Source organism: Indicator indicator, chromosome 3 (genome assembly GCF_027791375.1).
Source record: "Indicator indicator isolate 239-I01 chromosome 3, UM_Iind_1.1, whole genome shotgun sequence".
Classification (NCBI taxonomy): Eukaryota; Metazoa; Chordata; class Aves; order Piciformes; family Indicatoridae; genus Indicator; species Indicator indicator.
Window position 1 is genome coordinate 17,161,298 of NC_072012.1, and position 19,973 is coordinate 17,181,270.

At 44.1% G+C, this 19,973-nt stretch overlaps 1 protein-coding gene across 1 annotated transcript in view; it reads right to left on the reverse strand.

The window, feature by feature from the left end:
• The window catches only part of CCDC3 (coiled-coil domain containing 3), a 38,898-nt gene that overhangs the window by 17,339 nt on the left and 1,586 nt on the right, over positions 1–19,973 (reverse strand). The gene's annotated exons all lie outside the window — the stretch shown is intronic.

Below are 19,973 nucleotides of genomic sequence, written 5' to 3' on the forward strand. Positions count from 1 at the left end.
GCCATGTCAGCCTACCTCTGCCTTTTGAAATCAGTGTTACCATTGCTGGCCAGGAGTAAACTCATGTATTAAATTGCTAATTTGAATGCTCCAATTTAATGAAAACTACAGAAAATGCAAGCCCCATCCTTGTGTGTGCCTTTGACTGCTGAGGGAATATTTCCCAGGAATCTTACAGATTTGGGCTGAACCCCAAAATTCAAACTGCACTTTCAGTTTGTAGACCACCTTTTGCCTCTTTGGCCAACCCCACACCCAAGTTTACTCCAGATAGCAGTGAACGAAGAGCTCAAAAAGCAACATTCCATCTCTACTGCTTATTGAAGTAGACCAGCACCTTAAACTAACAAAGTCACTTTTACTCCCAAAATTCTGAAACTGGCCTCAGATTTCAAACTCACTTGTTACTCTCTTTTCTTGTACTCATGACTCATAGTCCATGAGATCTACACAAAGCCACATACAAGGGAAGAGGAAAAGGGAAGGATCCTTAATAAACTCTACATTAACTGATAAGATAGGGAAGTGTCTTCTAGTATTAACTCCTCTTGATGTTAAATCACAAGAAGGTTTATACGCAGTTTTACCTAACCAGTTCCGAGCTGAGTTTTGAATCTTGGATGGTGATACAGTGAATGCAGACGTGGGTTCCCTGAGCTTCAAAAATCCTGGCTAAGAAACAATTAAGTTACAGCAATGGCCATGACAAAGAATGTCTGTAACAACCACAGATAGGCACTCCTTAAACTTCATCTTGCATGTATGTTATGCATTAAGCCACTATAGGCATTACAGCACACAAATAATTCACACACAGTAAGGCTTGCAGAAGTTCAGTGGAAGAGAACACAGCTCTGCTAACCTCTGACAAACTGCCATCAATTCACTGTTACAGATTTTATACATCTTCAAGGGCAGTGTGGTATTATGGGGCACTTCCACACCTTGTAGTCAGCAGAGTTAAAAGCTTCCTGAAGGCTACCTCAAAAATCCATCTCCTTATTTCCATCAGGACCACCCCCACCACTCCTTCCCACCCCCCCTCCCCACCCCCCATCCCCCCCCCCAAAAAAAAAGCAGCTGTGAGCAGATGTTATTCCAGTTCCCCTTTCAACAGCTGCTGGACACCTCTGAGCATGGCACTGTGCCAGCAGGACCAGTGTGATGCATTGCCATGTCGTCAGCCAGCGGCAGGTCAACACTGTGCTGCAGACCTCAATCTCCTTCCTGCTCCTTTTTCACACTTCATGGTGTCAGCTGAGTTGAACCAGTTTTCTGGATGCTTTCCCATTTCCTTAATACTTCAGCAAACAGCACTAAGAGTGGGAAAGGGCTCAGCACACATTTTTAAAGGAACCCAGGTCTGACAAGCACCACTTGGCTGTCACTGTAGTGATGGAGATGTGTTTTCTTTCCCTCTGTTTTTAAAGCTGCTTTACAGCATGTTTTATTGCATTTGATGGGGATTTTTAAAAGGCTCCTACTCCAAAGTGATTTTAGAAGACAGCCTCCGTAAGGCAATGCTTTTTCTCATCCTGACTCTTCAGCTGTAGTTGAGCTTGATTAAAATTGTGCCTTGGACAGCTTCAGACCTTGTTTTCTGGGCTGTTGTTTGTTCACTCTTGTGGTTGAGATTTTCTTGTAATCACAGCTGTACAATCTTTCCTGTGACCCACAGGGAGAAAAATCTCAAAGGATAGCTTTTAGGACAAAGACACTATGTAGCATACAGCTCCCAAACCCCCACACATGAAACTAAATTGCCCAAAGGTCACGTCCAATATGGGACAATGAGAGCAAGAAGAATCAGTTCTATTTAAAGCAGATTAGATCCGATTTCCTGTAAAAAATTGCTGAAAGTCATCCCTTACACTCACCTAAAGACCTCAGCAGGTGCATATCTTTCCTAGAAAAAGGATCCAACCTCTTTTTCAGAGATAAGGAGTCCACCATGGCCACTGGCAAACTGAAGATTAATGCTCTTCAGGAGGTGTCCCTGCTCACTGCAGGGGGGTTGGACAAGATTACCTTTGAGGATCTTTTCCAACCCAGCCAATCTGTGATCTATTCAGTTTTAAAAGCCACCATATTTAAGCTGGATTTTATGGACATACATGGTTACCAACTTCCAGTGGCAGGTCAAAAAGGAAAAAAAAAGATTTAGAGCAGAACTGGTTTGATTTCTAAGTCAGGAAATCCTCGCTGTAAGTGCAGCCTCCCGGGTAACTTACACTTCCCTCCATGCTCCCACTCACACCACATCCAGGTGTTTAAGGAGGTACTACTTTCCTGGGGCAATTGATAATTAGCAGTTTGCTGATTGACAAAGTGCCAAAGAGTGTTTTCTTCTGTAGCACTTCTAACTCCATAACCCATAATTACATTTCTGTCAGGCTGCCAGGGTCCTCACAGACACCTGCACGCTGCCCACACAGTTGTTAGGAAGAGGTTTATCATAATTAATTGTAACATTCCTATCACACAGCTCCCCACCCACTTCCAGCAGTGGCATGTAAATCCAGCTATGGACATGTCTAATTTCCACTCCTTGTTAAATGGGTTCACAGCATTAGAATGAAGTCAGTTAAGAACATCTTCTGTTTGCATCCTTAGAAGATTTATTTTTTTCCTGACATTTTAATTTCATTCTAGATGAGGCATCATGCTTTCTTTTATTCTTTTTCTTCTATTTTCCCCTGGTTATTTGTTCACGCCTTCCTGACTAGTCTAGACAGCCCCACCACTTAGGATTTTCCCTAGATGGACACTTTCCAAACTGCACGGCTCTCCTCCCACGGAACATGGGCCAAGCTTCACTAATCCAAATCTCTTCCCACGGATCACCATTTCCCAGCTAGTAAGTGACTTCCAGAGCTAAAGAGGTGGTAACCAAAGCCCATGCAAGATATTCATCGCCTCCACAACACTTCCCAATTTCCAAAGTCCATGTACCATCCCATCAAGCTGCACTCCTCATGCTGATGTTCCTACCAACTCCATACTTTGTGCTTACCCTTGGAGCCTCCCAAGCTGCTAACATTGCTGAGGCTCTGCTGTAGCACTCCTCTTTGCTGGTCCTCAGGCTGCCCTTCTTTGGGAAAGCAGAAAGCCCTCATTTGCTTCTAATCTGTTTTATATTTAATTTTTTCTTTTTCTTCTTTTTTTTTTTTTTTCCATACCATGTTCTGATTTTACATCCTTCTCAGTTTTCACTTGCTCTTGCAGGTTGCTGGCACTGCTGACATCCATCTGCACTTAATCTTTTTGGGGTTAAGTCTTACACATAAATATTTGCTTTTCCTGTTGGCACTTCCAGCAGTCTAGGGAAAATTTTGAAATTTCTCTGTGGCAATAGCAGTGGGAGGTCTCAGACAGCCAGAGAAGGGGCTTTACTACCTATTTTCTCATGGACTTGCATCACAGAGCATTTGTGGTAGCTGATTCTCATCCAGGATAGGACAGAAACAACCTTCTTTAAGGTTCAGACATAAAACATTGTCTGTAACCTTGAGTCCTATGCTATGAGAGGATATAGGATAGAGGTCTACACAACCATGAATGCCATGGAGGGAATGAAAAAAGATGGCACCATCTTCCAGCAGAAGTACTGAGCGTATTAGATAATATAATAGGAACCAGGTTCAAGGCAATCAAAAAGCAGTGGTTCTCAAGAGGAAACTGGACAGCCTTATGGAAGATAAATTCACTGAAAGTCACTGAATACATAGAAACAACTAAATATATGAAAGTAACTTTACTGCAGAGTTCTTCACCCAAAAACACTGAAGGCTGAGAAAGCATCAGCAAGAACCACCACATATCATTACCTGGGGAGACAACAGCTGAAAGACTGAGGATCAGCCCAGCTAAGCAAACGTGCTGAGAACAAATCACATCAGTTTTTCTTAGCTGTATGTCCTTGGAAAGTTTTAGTAGGCCTTCATACAGCATGACTCATTGTTCCCTTCGAGATGATCTCTGAGACCAGGCCTTGAGCCTACTGCAACTATGGGCTAAAAGATCCTTCAGTTTAGAAAGATGGTGCTCAGGCTTTCAAGGTTGGGTTGGATGTTCTGCTTCTAAATTCAGCTCTTCCCAGAAATGGGGCCATGTAAGGAATGATGAACTCTAAGTAATGGTTTGAAGCAATAAGGTGTTTTAGTTGCTGCCAAGAGCAAGTCTTTCCAGGACACTTGGTCTCCTTCAGGCACCAGGCTTGCTTCATGGTGGCAAGAGACAACCCTGTCTCCTGCCTTTTACCTTTTCCAGAAATTGAGAGATTTCCACAAGAGCATGTCTCCTCTGTATGACATGAGGCAACTCAAACGCCACTGTGGTTGGCTTGGCTGGTTCTTCTGCACCGTATCTTTAGTTTCCATCAGCCCAAAAGAGACCAAACTGTCTCAAACCAACCACACCTCATCACAACCACAGATTATACATCTCTCAAATCACAGGAGGAGGAGAAAATGGACTATATTCCTTAACATACTTTTTCCCCCTTTGAAGTCAGCAGGAGTTTCAGTGGAAATTGAATAAGGTTGAAATATTTACTGTACTTTGTAGATAATACAAAACACACTATATTTAGCTATTCAATGGATTGCTTCACTTGAATATAGTTTGGTTTCCATTTCGAACTTTTGAAATCAAACCATCACATATCTCATACTTCTTTTGTAGCCCCAACTCCTTTTCTCCACTTGTCAACAGAAGAGCACTATTTTGCACCAGTTCAGGGCTTCTGATACTGAAGCACCTGCCCTAGGGTCTATAGCTCTTCTGCTGACAGCACAGATGGATCCATATAGAGGTTTCTGACCTCTGGAGCTGAAGAGCGGTCTTTGATTGACCACCAGAGATTTTTCTATGCAGCTTAATTGTCTTGAGCTCCCATTACATGGATGCTGTTTTCTGGCTTTACTGTTTGTGGGATGATGGGATAGAGAGGGAGAAGGAGTGATGAGGATGCAGTGCTAAGAGCTGGCTGGGGGTACAGCCGTGGTGCTCAGAGTGGATGAAATGTGAAGTTTAATGTAGCGTACAACAGGTTGCCCAGGGTGGTCACAGATGCCCCCTCCCTGGAGGTGTTCAAGACCAGGTTGGATGAGGCTTTGAACAACCTGGTCTAGTGGAAAGGGTGTTGGAACTAGATGATCTTTAAGGTCCCTTCTAACCCAAATCATTCTATGAATCTATGAACCTATGAAAGGACTCCTGTACTCCACTCTGCTATTGGCTACAGCACTAGAGTCTTGTATGCAATGCAATTCAGTCTTTCATACATTCAGATTGCAATGTTGAAGTAGTCAAACTCCTTAACTCCTTTCAACTACCACTTACAAAAATCCAACCAGGAAATCAATCTCAAAACAGAATATTTATGCATAAAATGCATGGGAAAAAATACATTCAGATTCCAATCTAGAGTGTATGCTTGGTTACCAAATAGAAAAATCCCTAAAATCAATGTTGAAGTAATTCAAAGAGCCCCATGTGGAAAAAAAAGTCCTCTTACGTGATGGTTCCAAAAATGTTGTCTAGATTAGAACACAAGCTTTGGAGTCTAAGGCTTTCCATGGTAAGAGATATAGTTCCCTTTTGATAAAATATAAATAAAAATGTTTCTAGTTTCATTTAAACATTTTGCACCATTTCCTAAATCAGTCTATAATTGACCACAAGCATTTGAAAGAAGGGGCCTGGGGGTTTGGAATTTCAAAACGCAAGGAATTACTTTAAAGGAATTTAGAAGATTTGCTTCAAATCCATAAAATAAAACTCAACATCTTACATGCATTCAGCAAACCTTATCCAAAAGGCTTTGTAAAACTAGAAGATGAAGATTTCAAAATGCATCTTAAGCTTCAGCCAAATTCAAGCCACCTGCTCCACACAGCAACAGATACGGAAGTATGACCCCAAACAGGCTGCAGTGCTTGTTTCAAGCTCTGGACTTTTCCAAAATTCACTGAATCTAAGTCCAGAACTGCAGCATTCAGGAAACTCACACAGAGAGACAGCCATAGTCATGGTCAGGGTGTTGCCACATAAACGGTCCAGGATCGTGTCAGTCCCTTTAAGACACTAACAAGTCCACAGGGAGGCAAGGCCAAACCACAATGTGAGCTCAGGTGAGCTCTGTTTCTGCAGTATTAAGATATTGTCTTCACCTAAAAGGAAAGCAGAATTTGAAACCACTTATTTGCAGGGCTACCCTCACCACTCTGTGCAACACAGGAGCTCTTTCAATGCACTTACTGTGCTGGACATGGATTTCCAAATGACTGTGCTGCTCTAGAGAAGTCAGGAATACCAAATGCAGCTGAGCTGACACTGCAAACATCATCTGGGTCTTGGGAAGAACCAGTCTCAATATCTGGACTGACTCCTCAGCATGTTTTATGTGCCATAAGGTGTGCATCCATGAAGCTGCCACTTCGGTATCAGTTTATGCCTGGAGAAAGCATCAATGCTTTGAGGCAGAAGACACAATCCTGGTATCATTTAGGCCTGCGTTTTGAAGCATTTCTGTAAGCAGTTATTTATGCTGCCAATTCTCATATTGAAAAGGCAATTCTCATAATTAAATAAAATAAAGTGTGATTCAGCAGCCCACCCTGTGACACTTTGTGACACCTGAAATGCCTGTGTAGGTTCCAGCTACTACTGGATGAGATGATGGTTCAGTGATGAACAGCATCCTGCTGTTCCTGGTCTTGAGCTCTCTCAGATCTCCTATGGCTTCTCAAATGGCAACAAACAGTTGAATTGCTCCCATAAAGGTAGGCATCTCAGTCTGTTGGACTCCAGGAGACTCCTACAAAGCATGGAGAATAACTTCTTAAACCAAGTAATGGCCTGACCAGAGAGGATATGATACTGGATGGCTTGGTCACCAATTCAAATGAGCTAATCAGTGACACTAACACTGGAGGCAGCCTGGGCCTGCTGGTGGAGTTCACAGTCCTGAGTGATATGGGCCAGGCAAAGAGCAAAGTCAGGACCCTGAATTTTAGGAAAGAAAAGTTCCATCTCTTCAAGGAATTAGTCAGTAGGACCCCCTGAGAAATGGTCCTCAGGGACAGGGGAGCAGAACAGACCTGGCAGATCTTTAAGAAGGCTTTCCATAGAGTGCAAGAGATCTTGATCCCCAGGTGCAAGAAATCAGGCAAAGGTGGCAAGAGACAGGCATGTCTGAGCCCAAGATCTGCTGGTCAAACTAAAGAGCAAAAAGGAAATGCACAAGCAGTGATAGCAGGGACAGGTATCCTGGGAAGAGTATAGGACACTGCCTGCTTGTGTAGGAATGGGGTCAGGAAGGACAAGGTGCAACTGGAGGTGAACTTGGCAAGGGATGCAAAGAATAATAAAAAGAGCTTCTAGAAGTATGTCAACCAGAAAAAGAAGGTCAAAGAAAGAGTACCCTCCAATGAGCAAGACTGGCAAGCTAGTAACAACAGAAAAGGCTGAGGTACTCAACAAATTTTTGCCCTAGCCTTCACTGGCAACCTCTCTTCCCACACCTGCCAAGTCAATGGACCACAAGACAAGGGTGGGAGGAGCAAAGACCCACCTGCTGTAAGAGAAGATCAGGTTCATGACCACCCAAGGAATCTGAACATACATAAGTCTATGGGACTTCTGTGATGGAGCAACTAAGTCAGTGAACAAGGGAAGAGCTACAGATGTCATCTGTCAGACTTCTGCCAGGCCTTTGATATGGTTCCTCTCAACAACCTTCTCTTTAAATTGTAGAAAGATAGATTTGATGGGTAGACAGCTTTACTATTATTACAAAGGAAAGGAAAGGAAAGGAAAGGAAAGGAAAGGAAAGGAAAGGAAAGGAAAGGAAAGGAAAGGAAAGGAAAGGAAAGGAAAGGAAAGGAAAGGAAAGGAAAGGAAAGGAAAGGAAAGGAAAGGAAAGGAAAGGAAAGGAAAGGAAAGGAAAGGAAAGGAAAGGAAAGGAAAGGAAAGGAAAGGAAAGGAAAGGAAAGGAAAGGAAAGGAAAGGAAAGGAAAGGAAAGGAAAGGAAAGGAAAGGAAAGGAAAGGAAAGGAAAGGGAAAAGAAAAAAAAAGAAAATAAAAAGAAGAAAAAAAAGAGAAAAGAAAATAGAAGTTATCTAGGATCTGTAGAGGAAGGGACAAGATACTGCCCCTGATAAATTCTGAGAGCAAACATTAACAATGCAATGGCCACATATCCAGCTCAGTAACTGTCAGGTTTGGACTGACCCTGGACACTGCCTGTGTGTATGAGAATGTTTAAAGACCCACATGGGCTCAGGAGCAGGTTAGAGCACACAATTAGCCCTGGGCAAGTCTGAGCTCTCTCCATTTCAAAATCTAGGCAATGCTGCAAATACCATAGCAAATGCAATTACCAAAGCATGATAAGCACCACTTTGTTAGCAGGGACCACGGGAGGCTTCTCTGGCATTTCTGACAATGAGCAGGAACCAGAAGTGGATCCTGAAGACACAGAATAGGCAGGCAAATGCCTCCAGTCTGGGATTTTGATTTTAGCCCTTCTCTGACCTGATGCTGTGCTGGAGGGGGTCTGCTCCTTCACATCCTTAACATCTGTAATGTGTTTCTGGAGAAACCACCATCTGTAAGGATTTGGATGTGTTCCAGAGTTCCACTGACTTGGAAGCACCAGACATTTCCCAGCAGTACTTCACCTGCTGCTAGACATGGGTTAAGTACAGCAGAGTTTTGTCACTGGATGTGATTTTGAGCCATTTTTATTGTAGGGAAAAGATTTGAGCAAAAAATATTATTTTCATGATACCTTTAATCTACAGATCTGCACCTTTGGGAAAAGAACCAAGAATCCCATTTGCTTCCCTGCCCTTTGAAATAGAGACTTCAGAAAACACAGGCTCAATTATGATTTCAAGGGACAGATTGTAAAGTGTTAACTGAACTCAAAGAAAATGTGCCTAAAACATGAAAAAGGGCAGAAATCTAGTCACTGATGGTAGTAACAACCCTTCCCTAGGGGGGCTTCTTAAAACTGCTGGTGTCCAGTCCACAGGCTTTTCCCAATATCATCATGTCCATCATGGCTGTAGCTGTCTGAAGGACTCAAGGAACTTGCAAGTGGTTTTTAGAAAAATTCACCTCCTGGTACTCTTGAATCCAGTTTATGGAGGTAGGTTGTGGATGCCACCTGGTACCTCCTGGAGCTGCTCAACCACAGCATAGGGAATCTAGACCCTCTCCAGAGGGAGCAAGTCAATACTGACAACACAGTCCAGTTTGAGGAGAAAGAAGTGGACAGGCGCAGAGTGCTCTGAAACCCAAAGCCATGTCATGACCTGTGCAGTGAAACTTCCTCCAGAGGCAGGCAAAAATAGGAAGGATCCTGCCTTCTGACTAAGAGATCCACCACAATCTCCCAGCTTTAGCCAAGCCTTGTAAATGATGGAGATTTTGCCACATCAACTGGCTACATATTTCAGTCAATTATTTCCTCATTTCCTATTTCCATGTGGGTTTTTTATTTTTCTCTCATTTATATCTGTTTTACTTTATATCTTTTTATTTACTTTCCCTCTACTTAACAGATATTTCCTCAGCAATGGTACTTACAGATCAAGAACAAGCTGCCTGCTCCTTCCCACAAATAAGCCATATAACCAGAGATTCTCACTTGTGTATCTTCTACAGACCACAAATAAAATCTTGTGACCCATTTGAGACCTCAGAGCTCTTTTAAAGCATAGGTTGATATTTGGCAGAGGTCCCCCATGGCCACTGTGGCTAAGCCCCTTCTTCATTACCCGTCCTCTTCCAAGCTCCAAGATGATGCTTTTAAGGTGAAAAAGAACTTCCCCGCTCTGCACCAAAATGGAAGATTTTGGGTGAATGTGGCTCCTATTTTCATGCTTCACAGGTTCAGAAAGGGGCTTCTTTTCCCTTGTAATGGAAATGGGGAATTATAGCATCTGAATTCCTACACCAATCCTCAGCCAATGTCAGGACAAGCTATTACTCCACTTTGAATTTCATTCCTTTTTCTCCCCATCTACCATCCAGTTAAGCAACTAACTGAATTTTTTAATTTTTTTCCACAATAAAAAATTTAATCAAAAACATCCAGACGAAGATCATTGTGTTGAGGCTTTGTCTAAAGGTTCTGGAAAGACAAAAAGCAAGCCAAACAAATGAGAGTGCTCTGAAATGGGTGTACAGTGAAGACAAGCAGAAGTGATAAACTCATTGCGTTTTGTGGCAATGAAGAGGACAGGTGTCACTGTTCACCTGAAGAAAGAAGAGAGACTTCATACCACCAGCATCCTTTGGTTTGAACCAATGACCAAACCTCAGTTGCTCATGCGTCTGTCATCCATCTGAATGTATCTTACTCAAAAGTACGGTCCTGCCTGTGTAACAAGGCTGGAAGTCACAGAGAGGAAAGGAGAAGGGCACAGGACAATTTATAGAAAGAAAAATTGTTCAGACAGCTGTTTCTAATACCAGTAGAGATAAATCTTGGGTCAAAGAGAATTGTCTCCACTGGGATACAGGGCCTAACATGCCTGCCTTGTTTTTACCATCTGCAGAAAGGAAATAGTTCTCCTTCTACCTCTGTAAAGTGATGAGTCTGTTCAAGGACAGCAGTATGAAAGTACTGGCTTTCATTATAGTCCCACATCTTATCTCAATACAAACACTGTGATGACATTCCCTTTTGCAGTAGCTGGTACTTCTACTGGGTCCCCACTGATCTGGGAAATGCAAAAATATAGCAGAACAAGTCCATTAAAGTGCTTTCATATCTCAGGAAATATTTTTTTTGCTTGCTTGCTTTTCACTTTTTTGGGCAGAAATTCAGTATGGCTCTCTAGTCATATTATTTCCCCTTCACATTATACAGTGCCATGGAGACTTGCTTCTTGCTCAGTATATCTTTCCCTACTGTCATTCATTTCACAGATAACTGGAGTAACAGTTGTAGCAGCATTCTTCTAAAAAAAAAAAAAAACCAAAAACAACCAACCTGCAAATCTGGGCAGCAAAAGGAGGTAATTACCATGTCAGCTGCCAGAGGCACCTGCAATGATTTGAGCAGCAACCAGCTGTAACTGGTCACAACAATTGCTATGCTCCCAGTCCCTCTAAACCAGTTTCTCTGGTTTGTCACTTCATGTTAGCTGCAGCAAGGGCTTCATGCTTCCAGTGCCAGAGGTGAAGCCAAGCCTGGCACTGCATGGCCTCTCCTGGCCAAGCACAGTGGCACAAGGACATTCTCTGGGGGAATTTGGCTGGTGGAGGCAGGAAGGGCTTTAAAAGGCTCCATCTTCAGCTTCCATTAGGGATTTGAACTGTTGCTGCCTCAGAGCCAGCTTGGGTGGCCATTTACAAAAATAAACATCCAAATGCACGGGCTGGGAGAAAATACATCCCAAATTGAGAGATCTCATCATCCTTCAGGCTGCAGTGGCTGATGTGGTTACAGGCAGTATTACAGATGTCCTGTCAGTCAGCTGATAGCTGGATTTTGGTGGCTGTTGATCTTAACAAACATTTTGCTCCATCTTTTTCTGCATCTATCTCACAGGTGGGACAGGAGAGAGACAGAAGTGGAAAGAAAAGACTTTTCCCTAGATTCAAGGTCAACTGGGGCCAGCAACTAAACCAAAGTCCAGATCTGTTTATAGTGCCTATAGAAGCAGCGTGTGCCTCAAGGACACATCCTGGCCTGGAACTGCTGGTCCATATGAATCACCTCCCCAACTGCTGATGAACATAAAGCATGGATTTGTACACACAAACACTTAGCACATCTATAGACTTGGAGTTTTACATAGGGGGTTGACAGCTCCTGTAACTGGGCTGAGCAACACAGAATTTGTGGACCTCCCTCATTCATTTTGGCTGCTCTTGTCCCAGAAAACTTGCTTGAGACTCACTCTGAATGTATTTCCCAAAACAAATGGCCCAAATCAAGGTCCAGGAACATCCAAGCAGGTAAAGAGCCAGAGGCACCCAGCTCAGATGTTTGCTTCCCCTTCCTGTTCCCAATCCAATTAAAAGCACTGAGCATTTTGCAGTAGCTCTCAGGCTAAGTCAGTACCTCCACTCCCTAAGGCTGAAAAATCATGGGACAAATATGGATAATAAGAAAGACTGGATCAAAAACCCACCAAGATCTGCTTCTTTGGGCTGCACATTTTCTTTTGCCTCCAATTGGTAAGATAACACATCTACCTTATGAGAACACCAACATCAATCCTTCTCCTTGGGGGCCAGGTCCCAGACACCCAGGCAGCACCTTGAACACCTGTGTCAAGGAAGATGATTTGGCCATGGGCACAAGTGTTTTCAAGTGCTGGGGCCAGGGTCAGAAGACTGCTCAGCACCAAGTTCATGTACAACAGCAGATAGCTCTGTGCCATGAAATCTGGAATGATTTAGTGCATTTGGCAGAGCTTTGTTTAACTGTGGCTCTGGATAATCAAAAGCAGCCTGGAGCCCTGTGGGTCTTCATTCATTGCCAGTTCCTGGAAGTATTGGTGTTTCACCCTTCAGAGGAGGCAGCTGTGTACATACACACACATATCCATGGTTGTTTAGGCATTTCCTTGCTCAGTGGGCTGAAAACCAGATACTTTTAGGGATATCATGTACTTGGATGTGCCCAAGACACAGTCAGAGAGAGCTGTGCTCTACAGTAATCTACATTGTTCGACAGAAAGTCGGTCCAGACTCATCCACTGGGAGCTTGGACACTGATGGACACTCCCCTCACTTCACATTGGTACCAGGAGGGTGTTAAGTGGGGGGGGCCTCATCTGGGTAGCTCCTCACAGTCCCAGCTGCCAGTAAGGTCAAGATTTCAAATGGGTGGAGAAAAGCTCCTCATTCAGTCTGTTCACAACCAATCCTACCTCAAGCTCTCTCTCCTGCACTGCATATAGCAGTCACACAACCTGCCTTCAGGCACAGAAATAAGGTGCCTCGAAGAGACACTCTACAACCAGAGAAATGTCCCCATTTTTTCTCCTGGGAAATGTTCAGAATACCTTCTTGGTTCTATAGATATGACAAAGACCATATGCAATGGAAACATCTTGTAGCTAAGAATATTGGGTACTCCTTTCTGATCTTTTATTCTGTATTTTAGCAGCCTGTGTGCATGTGGAATGACAGAAAACTGATAGGGAGATGCCAGTCAGATCTCTAACAGTCCCCACCACAGTCTGAGTGGGAAGATTTGGAAACAAGTCAATGCCATTTCTATGCCAAAAGACTCTTGGAGCTGTTAACCCGACTGTACCAACTGTCTCGTGGTCTCCCCTCATCACAGACACTTGTCAGCAGTTCTCCATTTCATCTCATATTTCTTGCATGTTTTCAAATTAAACACAGCTCATAGGGAGGGGATACACTCTGGGTGGGTTTCTGGGAGGAGAACAAAATGCTGTAAACCACTACTATAACAATCCAGAAGCACTGTACAGTTTCTATTATGCTATTGGGCTAACCAAGCAATAACTCTTCTAACAGACAGCAAGGCAAGAAACTGAACATAAACCAAAATTTTCAGACCTCTAGATATTTGGCTTACTTCCATTTATTTCAATATCTTTTTGCCTTGCCCTTGCCATGTAGCACTGTTTTGAACTTGGAATATTTTCTGTTTCCCTAATGCCTTAGGACCGGAGAAGGGAGGATCCTTTATGCAGTTCATGCCACAAGCAAACACAAAAGGCCAGTACATGGGAATTAAAGGAAATTGTCTTAACCAAAGCCAGGCTGCTGCTTGCTCTTTTCCAAACCAGTCCTGCCCTTAAAACTGCAGGATCTGGACTCTACAAACAGTGTTTTACAATGCTAGCACTCAGAGTAGAGAGGGAACTCAAGAACAGAAGTTCTTAGTTTTTAAGAGAGAAAAAACCAAATTGCTTTTCCATTTTCCATCAGTGGGTACCATGGATAAAGTTTCAGCTGAAATCCATTACAGTTATCAGCTTGTCTTTCTAGCGGCCAGGCTTTGCACGATTCACATCGCAAAGACGCCTTCGGCATCACCAATGTCCATCTCAGCCACAGCATGAAGAGCTCTGGGCCCTGCACCTAAGGTGGCTGAGGCTCTCTCCAGGGATGCAATAGGCATCTCTCCAGCAGGTATCTAGCCATGATACTGTTTAATCACTGTCCAGACCAAAAACCAGGGTGGGCAGAAAAAATATGGAGACTTCCCCAATTTACTTTCTTTTCCCTTTTCCACGGGCGTGTTAGCTGGGGAGATGGATTGACACAGGTCCCCACAGCAAACACTATGCAAGCCCAAAGAGCTTTTGTGCAAATAGCTGTTTCATTGTGATTTAAGCTCTTGTGGTCCTGTGAAGTGCTGCTGAACAAGACCCTCTACCATCCACCCAGCTGAGAACATCAGAGAAGAGATGGGCTGGAGCCATTGGTGGCAAAATATGCTGGTGCTGCCCATAGATGGGTTCAGGAAATTATTTGATTCAGTAGCTCCCAGTTCACACACACAGCCACTGCTAAAATACAAATCGTTCTGAAACTATGTCCTCTACTTCCACAGAGGAGGAATGCCATTTAATTTTTGCTTGGCACAAGCAAGGCCATTTATGCAATTACATTGCTTTTCTTACTGGTTCCCTTTGCAGCTGTTCCAAAGTCTTGCAGGTGTCCTAATCAGGTCACCAGTTTGTTACAGCAGCCAAACTGCCACCAGAGAAGAGGACCCAAGCCCAAAGATGCTAAGCAGGTACTTGAAGACTGCCTTGCTAACCCACTGATTACCTTGCTTTTTATTTGGAACACAGATAGCCCTCATAACAAAGCTTTCTTATTACCCAGATAAATCTCTGGAGGCCTCTCAGAAGGTAAGTCTGTCTAAATCGGTTGAAGTAACAATATGGTTGTGGTTTTGATGCTTGAGAGGAGGAGAAGCAATGCAGGGAGAGAGGTTTAATAAAAGAAATAATTTCTCTCTGCAATCTTGCCAGGCTTAATTGAAGTTACTGGACTCCTTAAGTTCCATGGGCTTTATCACAGCACTAACACAAGTGCTCTCACAGTTGCCCACAGGTAGTTTGACATGCCACTGCTAATGCATATGGAATAAACTTAAAATTATCCTGTGTGAAAACAACAGGGAGGAAGGTGCCCTGGAAAGCACTGCATGGTCCCAGATCATGAACACCACCTCAACTCACAGCAAGTGGAATGGAGGCCACAAGACCACATTTTCGTATCAACTTGGAGCTAAAACCTCTCTGAATAACAAATAATGACAAGCTCTTTTTGGCACTTCTATAGACCTTATTATTACCAGACCTCAAGTTACTTTGGTGTCATTCCTCCTGTGCCTGCAAGGTCTTAATTGACCTTATTTGACCTATAGAAATTAGGGCCTCTAGATTTGCACTAAAATAATAAAACTGCATGGAGGGGAGGCAGAGGGTAAAGCAAATGGGTTGTCTGGGGTGGTTTCCTGAAGCAAGTCTGCACCTTGGTCACAGACAGGACAGCCTGGGATGACCATGTAGCAGGCTATCAGATTTTACAAACTCTTTGATAGTTCTGTGGGTCTTCCCTCAGGGGGTCAGCATGAGACTTGGGTAAAAACATGGACTTTTTAAGAATTTCCACCAGGTTTTTACTACTTCTTAATTATTACTTTCATAAATAAAAGCAGCTTATTAAAAGAAACTGCTTTGACTGCAAGATTCCTTGGACAGGTGAATACTGCATTTCTCCCAGGGGCAGAGGGTGGGAAGAATTGACTAAAACTAATTCCAAGAGGGAGAAAGGAGTGCTGTTATGTTGTTATCTCCAACAACATAAGCTCTGGGACTGGGCCAAACCTGGGACCCAGGTACCTGCAATGTGCTGCAAGAAGAGCCCCCCAACTCTGCAAGAAGTTGCAGCTGCTTGTTACAAATACAGCTCCAAGCCCAAGCCTGGTAGAAACTTAGAGCTTTAGCAACAACCTTGCAGAAGCTGCTGCAGTGGCAAGCTGGAGTAAAACCCAAAGTCTGCAAATACCACTAAGAGGCTGTGAGAAAAGTCAGGATGGAGCCAAATTAATTAGTGCCTCTGCAAACCTGGAAGCCCAATTGCAAGTGTCTAAAGAAATGCCAGCAGGAGCTACTGTTGCTCTCCAGAGTGACCAGAACAAGAACCTAAGTGAGTTTATGAGACTGAAAAACTACAGCAAGCAACATCTGGCCTTCAGCCCAGACTGCAAGGGGCTTAAAAACACAGCTGGAATTAGCTTCAAGCAACAGCAGCAGGCCTAGAATGAGGAACATATTATCCCCAACAAGATGTGCCTTGGGTCTGGCCTCCTTTCACCATGAGCTATGGGGCTTGCAAAACATTAAAAGGGCTTTTCTGCAGTGGAAAAGGCAGTGGTGCATCCCAGTGCACCAAGAAGTTCCTGCACATCTCTTTGCTCTCTTTTGCATCATCAGACACTCATGTTGAGAAGAAAAGAAGGAGCTGTCAGGGTTTTCTTTGTTTCATCCATTCAGACAGCCCAGACAAGGCTGCTGGCATGCAAGGAGCACTGCAGAGAGGAGAGGGCAAGCCAGAGGCTAGCAAGTCAGCAGTCACCTTTGGGTTCCTGACTCTGCTGCCAGCTCAGGTACACTCTGCAGAAGGAACCTCTTGTGGGAGCAGCATTATAAGAGGCTAAAGGCATTCAACCATTACAGGGCTCTCTCACCTTCCGGCTGAGCACTCCAGAACTACAAACACAAATTATTCACTGCAACTGCACATACTTTCAGTGCTGAATTCTCCCTTGAAATGTCTACCCCAAAACATATCAGAAGTAGGGCATGGGGCGATAAGCAAATACAGGGATTTTTAAAGTCTTCCTGAGTAGGGGATGCAGCTCTAAAGAGAAGTTTTTCTCACTCCTTTATTCCTACTTTAGCACATTGCTTTTTGACAGGGACACTTTTTAAGGTATCCATGCATGCTGCTGTCTCATGACCCAGAGTTGGGACCTTATTTAATAACTCTTGGAACCAGACATTCATCCCAACTGCCTTCTGCAGGAGGATCTTAGCCTTTCCATCTCTTCCCTCTGATTGCACAGCAATTTATGTCAGTACACAGGCAGCTAGTGAGACCCCTGACTTCTCACTGCAGTGTGAGCCTCACCATAAGACAATTCCCTCTCTGTCCAAGCTCTCCACAGCTTGACACAATCACAGAACCTCCCCTTGGTTGTCCACAAGAAACCAAGAAGACTCTTTTCCAAAAAGCTTCAAGAGTAATCCTCTGAGTAATGCTCAATTTCTGTGTCACAAGGGTGGGCCCAGGTTTCAGCTCAAGAGCCAGCATGGGGCAGCTTGTCCAAGTACATTTGGAAGTAGAAGTTGCCTGCACTCTGATGAAATGTGAGTGGATGTGGTGGCAATCGTAAATCATAGAATCATAGAACGCATCAGGTTGAAAGGGACCATCAAAGGTCGTCTTGTCCAATCCCCCTGCAGTGAGCAGGGACATCTCTAACTAGAGCAGGTTGCTCAGTGTGCCATCGTTTGACCTTGAATGTCTCCAGGGATGGGGCCTCCACCACATCCCTGGGAATCCTGTTCCAGTATCTCACTACCCTCACTGCCTCCTTCTTTATGTCTAATCCAAATCTATTCTGCCCCTTGTCCTATCACTACAGGCTCTTCTAAACACTCCCTCTCCAGCCTTCCTGTAGGTCCCGTTCAGATATTGAAATGCCACTACATAGTCTCCCCAGAGCCTCTTCTCCAGGCTGAACAACCCCTACTCTCCAGCCCTGATCAGCTTTGTGGCCTCTTCTGGATCTGCTCCAGCAGGTCCATGTCTTTCTTGTGTTGAGGGGCCCAGAGCTGGACACAGTACTTCAGGTGAGGTTTCACCAGAGCAGAATACAGTGGAAGAATCATCTCTCTCGATCTGCTGGCCATGCTGCTTTTGATGCAGCCCAGGATGTGACTGGCCTTCTGGGCTGCAAGTCCAGCTTTTCACCCACCAGTACCCCCAAGTCCTTTTCTGCAGGGCTGCTCACCATCAGATGTGAGAAGGCAAAGAGAGGAGCAAAAAGAGAGCTGCACCCTGGACATGGGCACCTGTATTGCGAAGAACTGGGGGACAAATTCCTAATACCATGGCAGCCAGAAACACAATCCACCTCCCAGGCGGAGCCTGGGAGCCAGTGCTCAGATGGTCAAACACAGATGCAGGAACTGAATGGGAGCACAGTCAGCCTGAACTATTTTTAACTGGTGCAGAGAAAGCTTTTACTTTTCATTATGAAGGGAAGACAAAGCGTCCATCAGTTGTGCTGAATTTATTCCCTGGATGGGTGGGTATTGAAGTATGTAAAGCCACCAACCCCAGTCTGGGTGACCAGCAGCTCTAATCCCTGCTACTCTGTTCACAGCTGTGTGGGGTCAAAGAGCACAACAGCTGAAATACACTTTTGATACATACGCTTTTGGTTGCCCCAGCTTACCCTGGAGGTTTCTGCCTTGTGATTTCCATTACAGTGGATGGGTGAGGTTCAATTCTGGCATAAATGAGCACCAATCTATCAGGATCCCTTACATGTAGCTAAGTGTGGCTAAATAAGCAGTGCAGAGACATCTCAAGCAGACACAGAGAGATGGATGTGGTGGTTCTCCAGTGCCACTTTGCTCCCCTGGAGCAAAATCTGTGGATTTGGCAGCTGCAGCACCTTTATTTGCCAAATAGTTTGCTTGGGTCACTGAGGAGCCTGCAGGCACCTCCCGCTTTTTTCCCAGCCAGGGTTATGGCTCTGCAAACTAATTGTAAGATGCTTCATTTTCTCTTAAACATGAGTTCCTGATGGCGTCCCTAGTTATATGTTTGAAGATCACTGTTTCCCACTCCCTCCCCAAAATATCAGCTCTAAGAAAACACTCACTCATGGCACACCCCAAGGAGCAGGGTCATGTCGCTGGCCAGACAGTCATGCAGCAGCTCAAACTGTACACTGGCAGTCAGCTTGCTGGTGAAGGTAAAGGGCTCAGACAGCTAACAAGCTCCCTCCATCCACCTCCCAACAAACCACTAGTGCATCTGCTGCTCTGCGTAAATATTGTTCCTTGGATGAATCCAGAGAAGATGCAAAGCAGTAACATGTCCTGTCCTTCCTGACCGAAAGAAACGCTTTAAGTGTTCTCACTTATCAGTGGAAACCACCAGCCTCATCAAGCAAGGTTTGGCACTACAACACCTCTCCAAACTCCTCTTTTGCAAAAGTATATGCACATCCAGACATTGCGCACACATAACCGCAGGCTGCTTCTTGCTGCCAGGGAATTATTTATTAAAATCCTGCATTTCTTACACACAGTACGGCTCCATAAAGGGGCTCAGAAGCCACTAACAACTAGCATTGTTGGTCTTTCCGTACTAAAAATGTGCTTTCTTATGGGAGGATCACCTAGACGTTGGACTACTTGCTGTGGCTTCCCTTGAGAGGAGAAAAAGGCATTTCACTCAGCTTGTTCAGAAGCACATGTTCAGATGAACCATGTCCTCATCACTTAAATGAAACACACCCTCAACAGTCTATTTTTTTCCCAGAAGCTACAAAGACAGCTTAGGGTGATAGCAGATGCTTGTGCTGCTAGATGTGAAATTAGGCAAGAATGATCCCTTACAGTCTCCCATGGTCCAGGCACTGCTCTCACTACAAGAGGTGAACACAGAAGTGAAAAAAGCAAAGCTCTGCTCCTGAACATTTCAGATGAAGTTAAAGTTTGGGCTCTATAGATAGCAAACCCAGAAATGACCTGGCAGAGTAGGACAGGATCACAAACAATGTTGGTTTCCAATGTATTAGTCACAAACAGCTTGATAACCAAGCTTTGTTCAGGTCCACAGGAAGATAAAGAGCTAAAACAGAGGTCAGCTTTGAAAACAGTTTAACTTTATGCCAGTGTGTTACTTTGCCTGTGATATCACCAAAG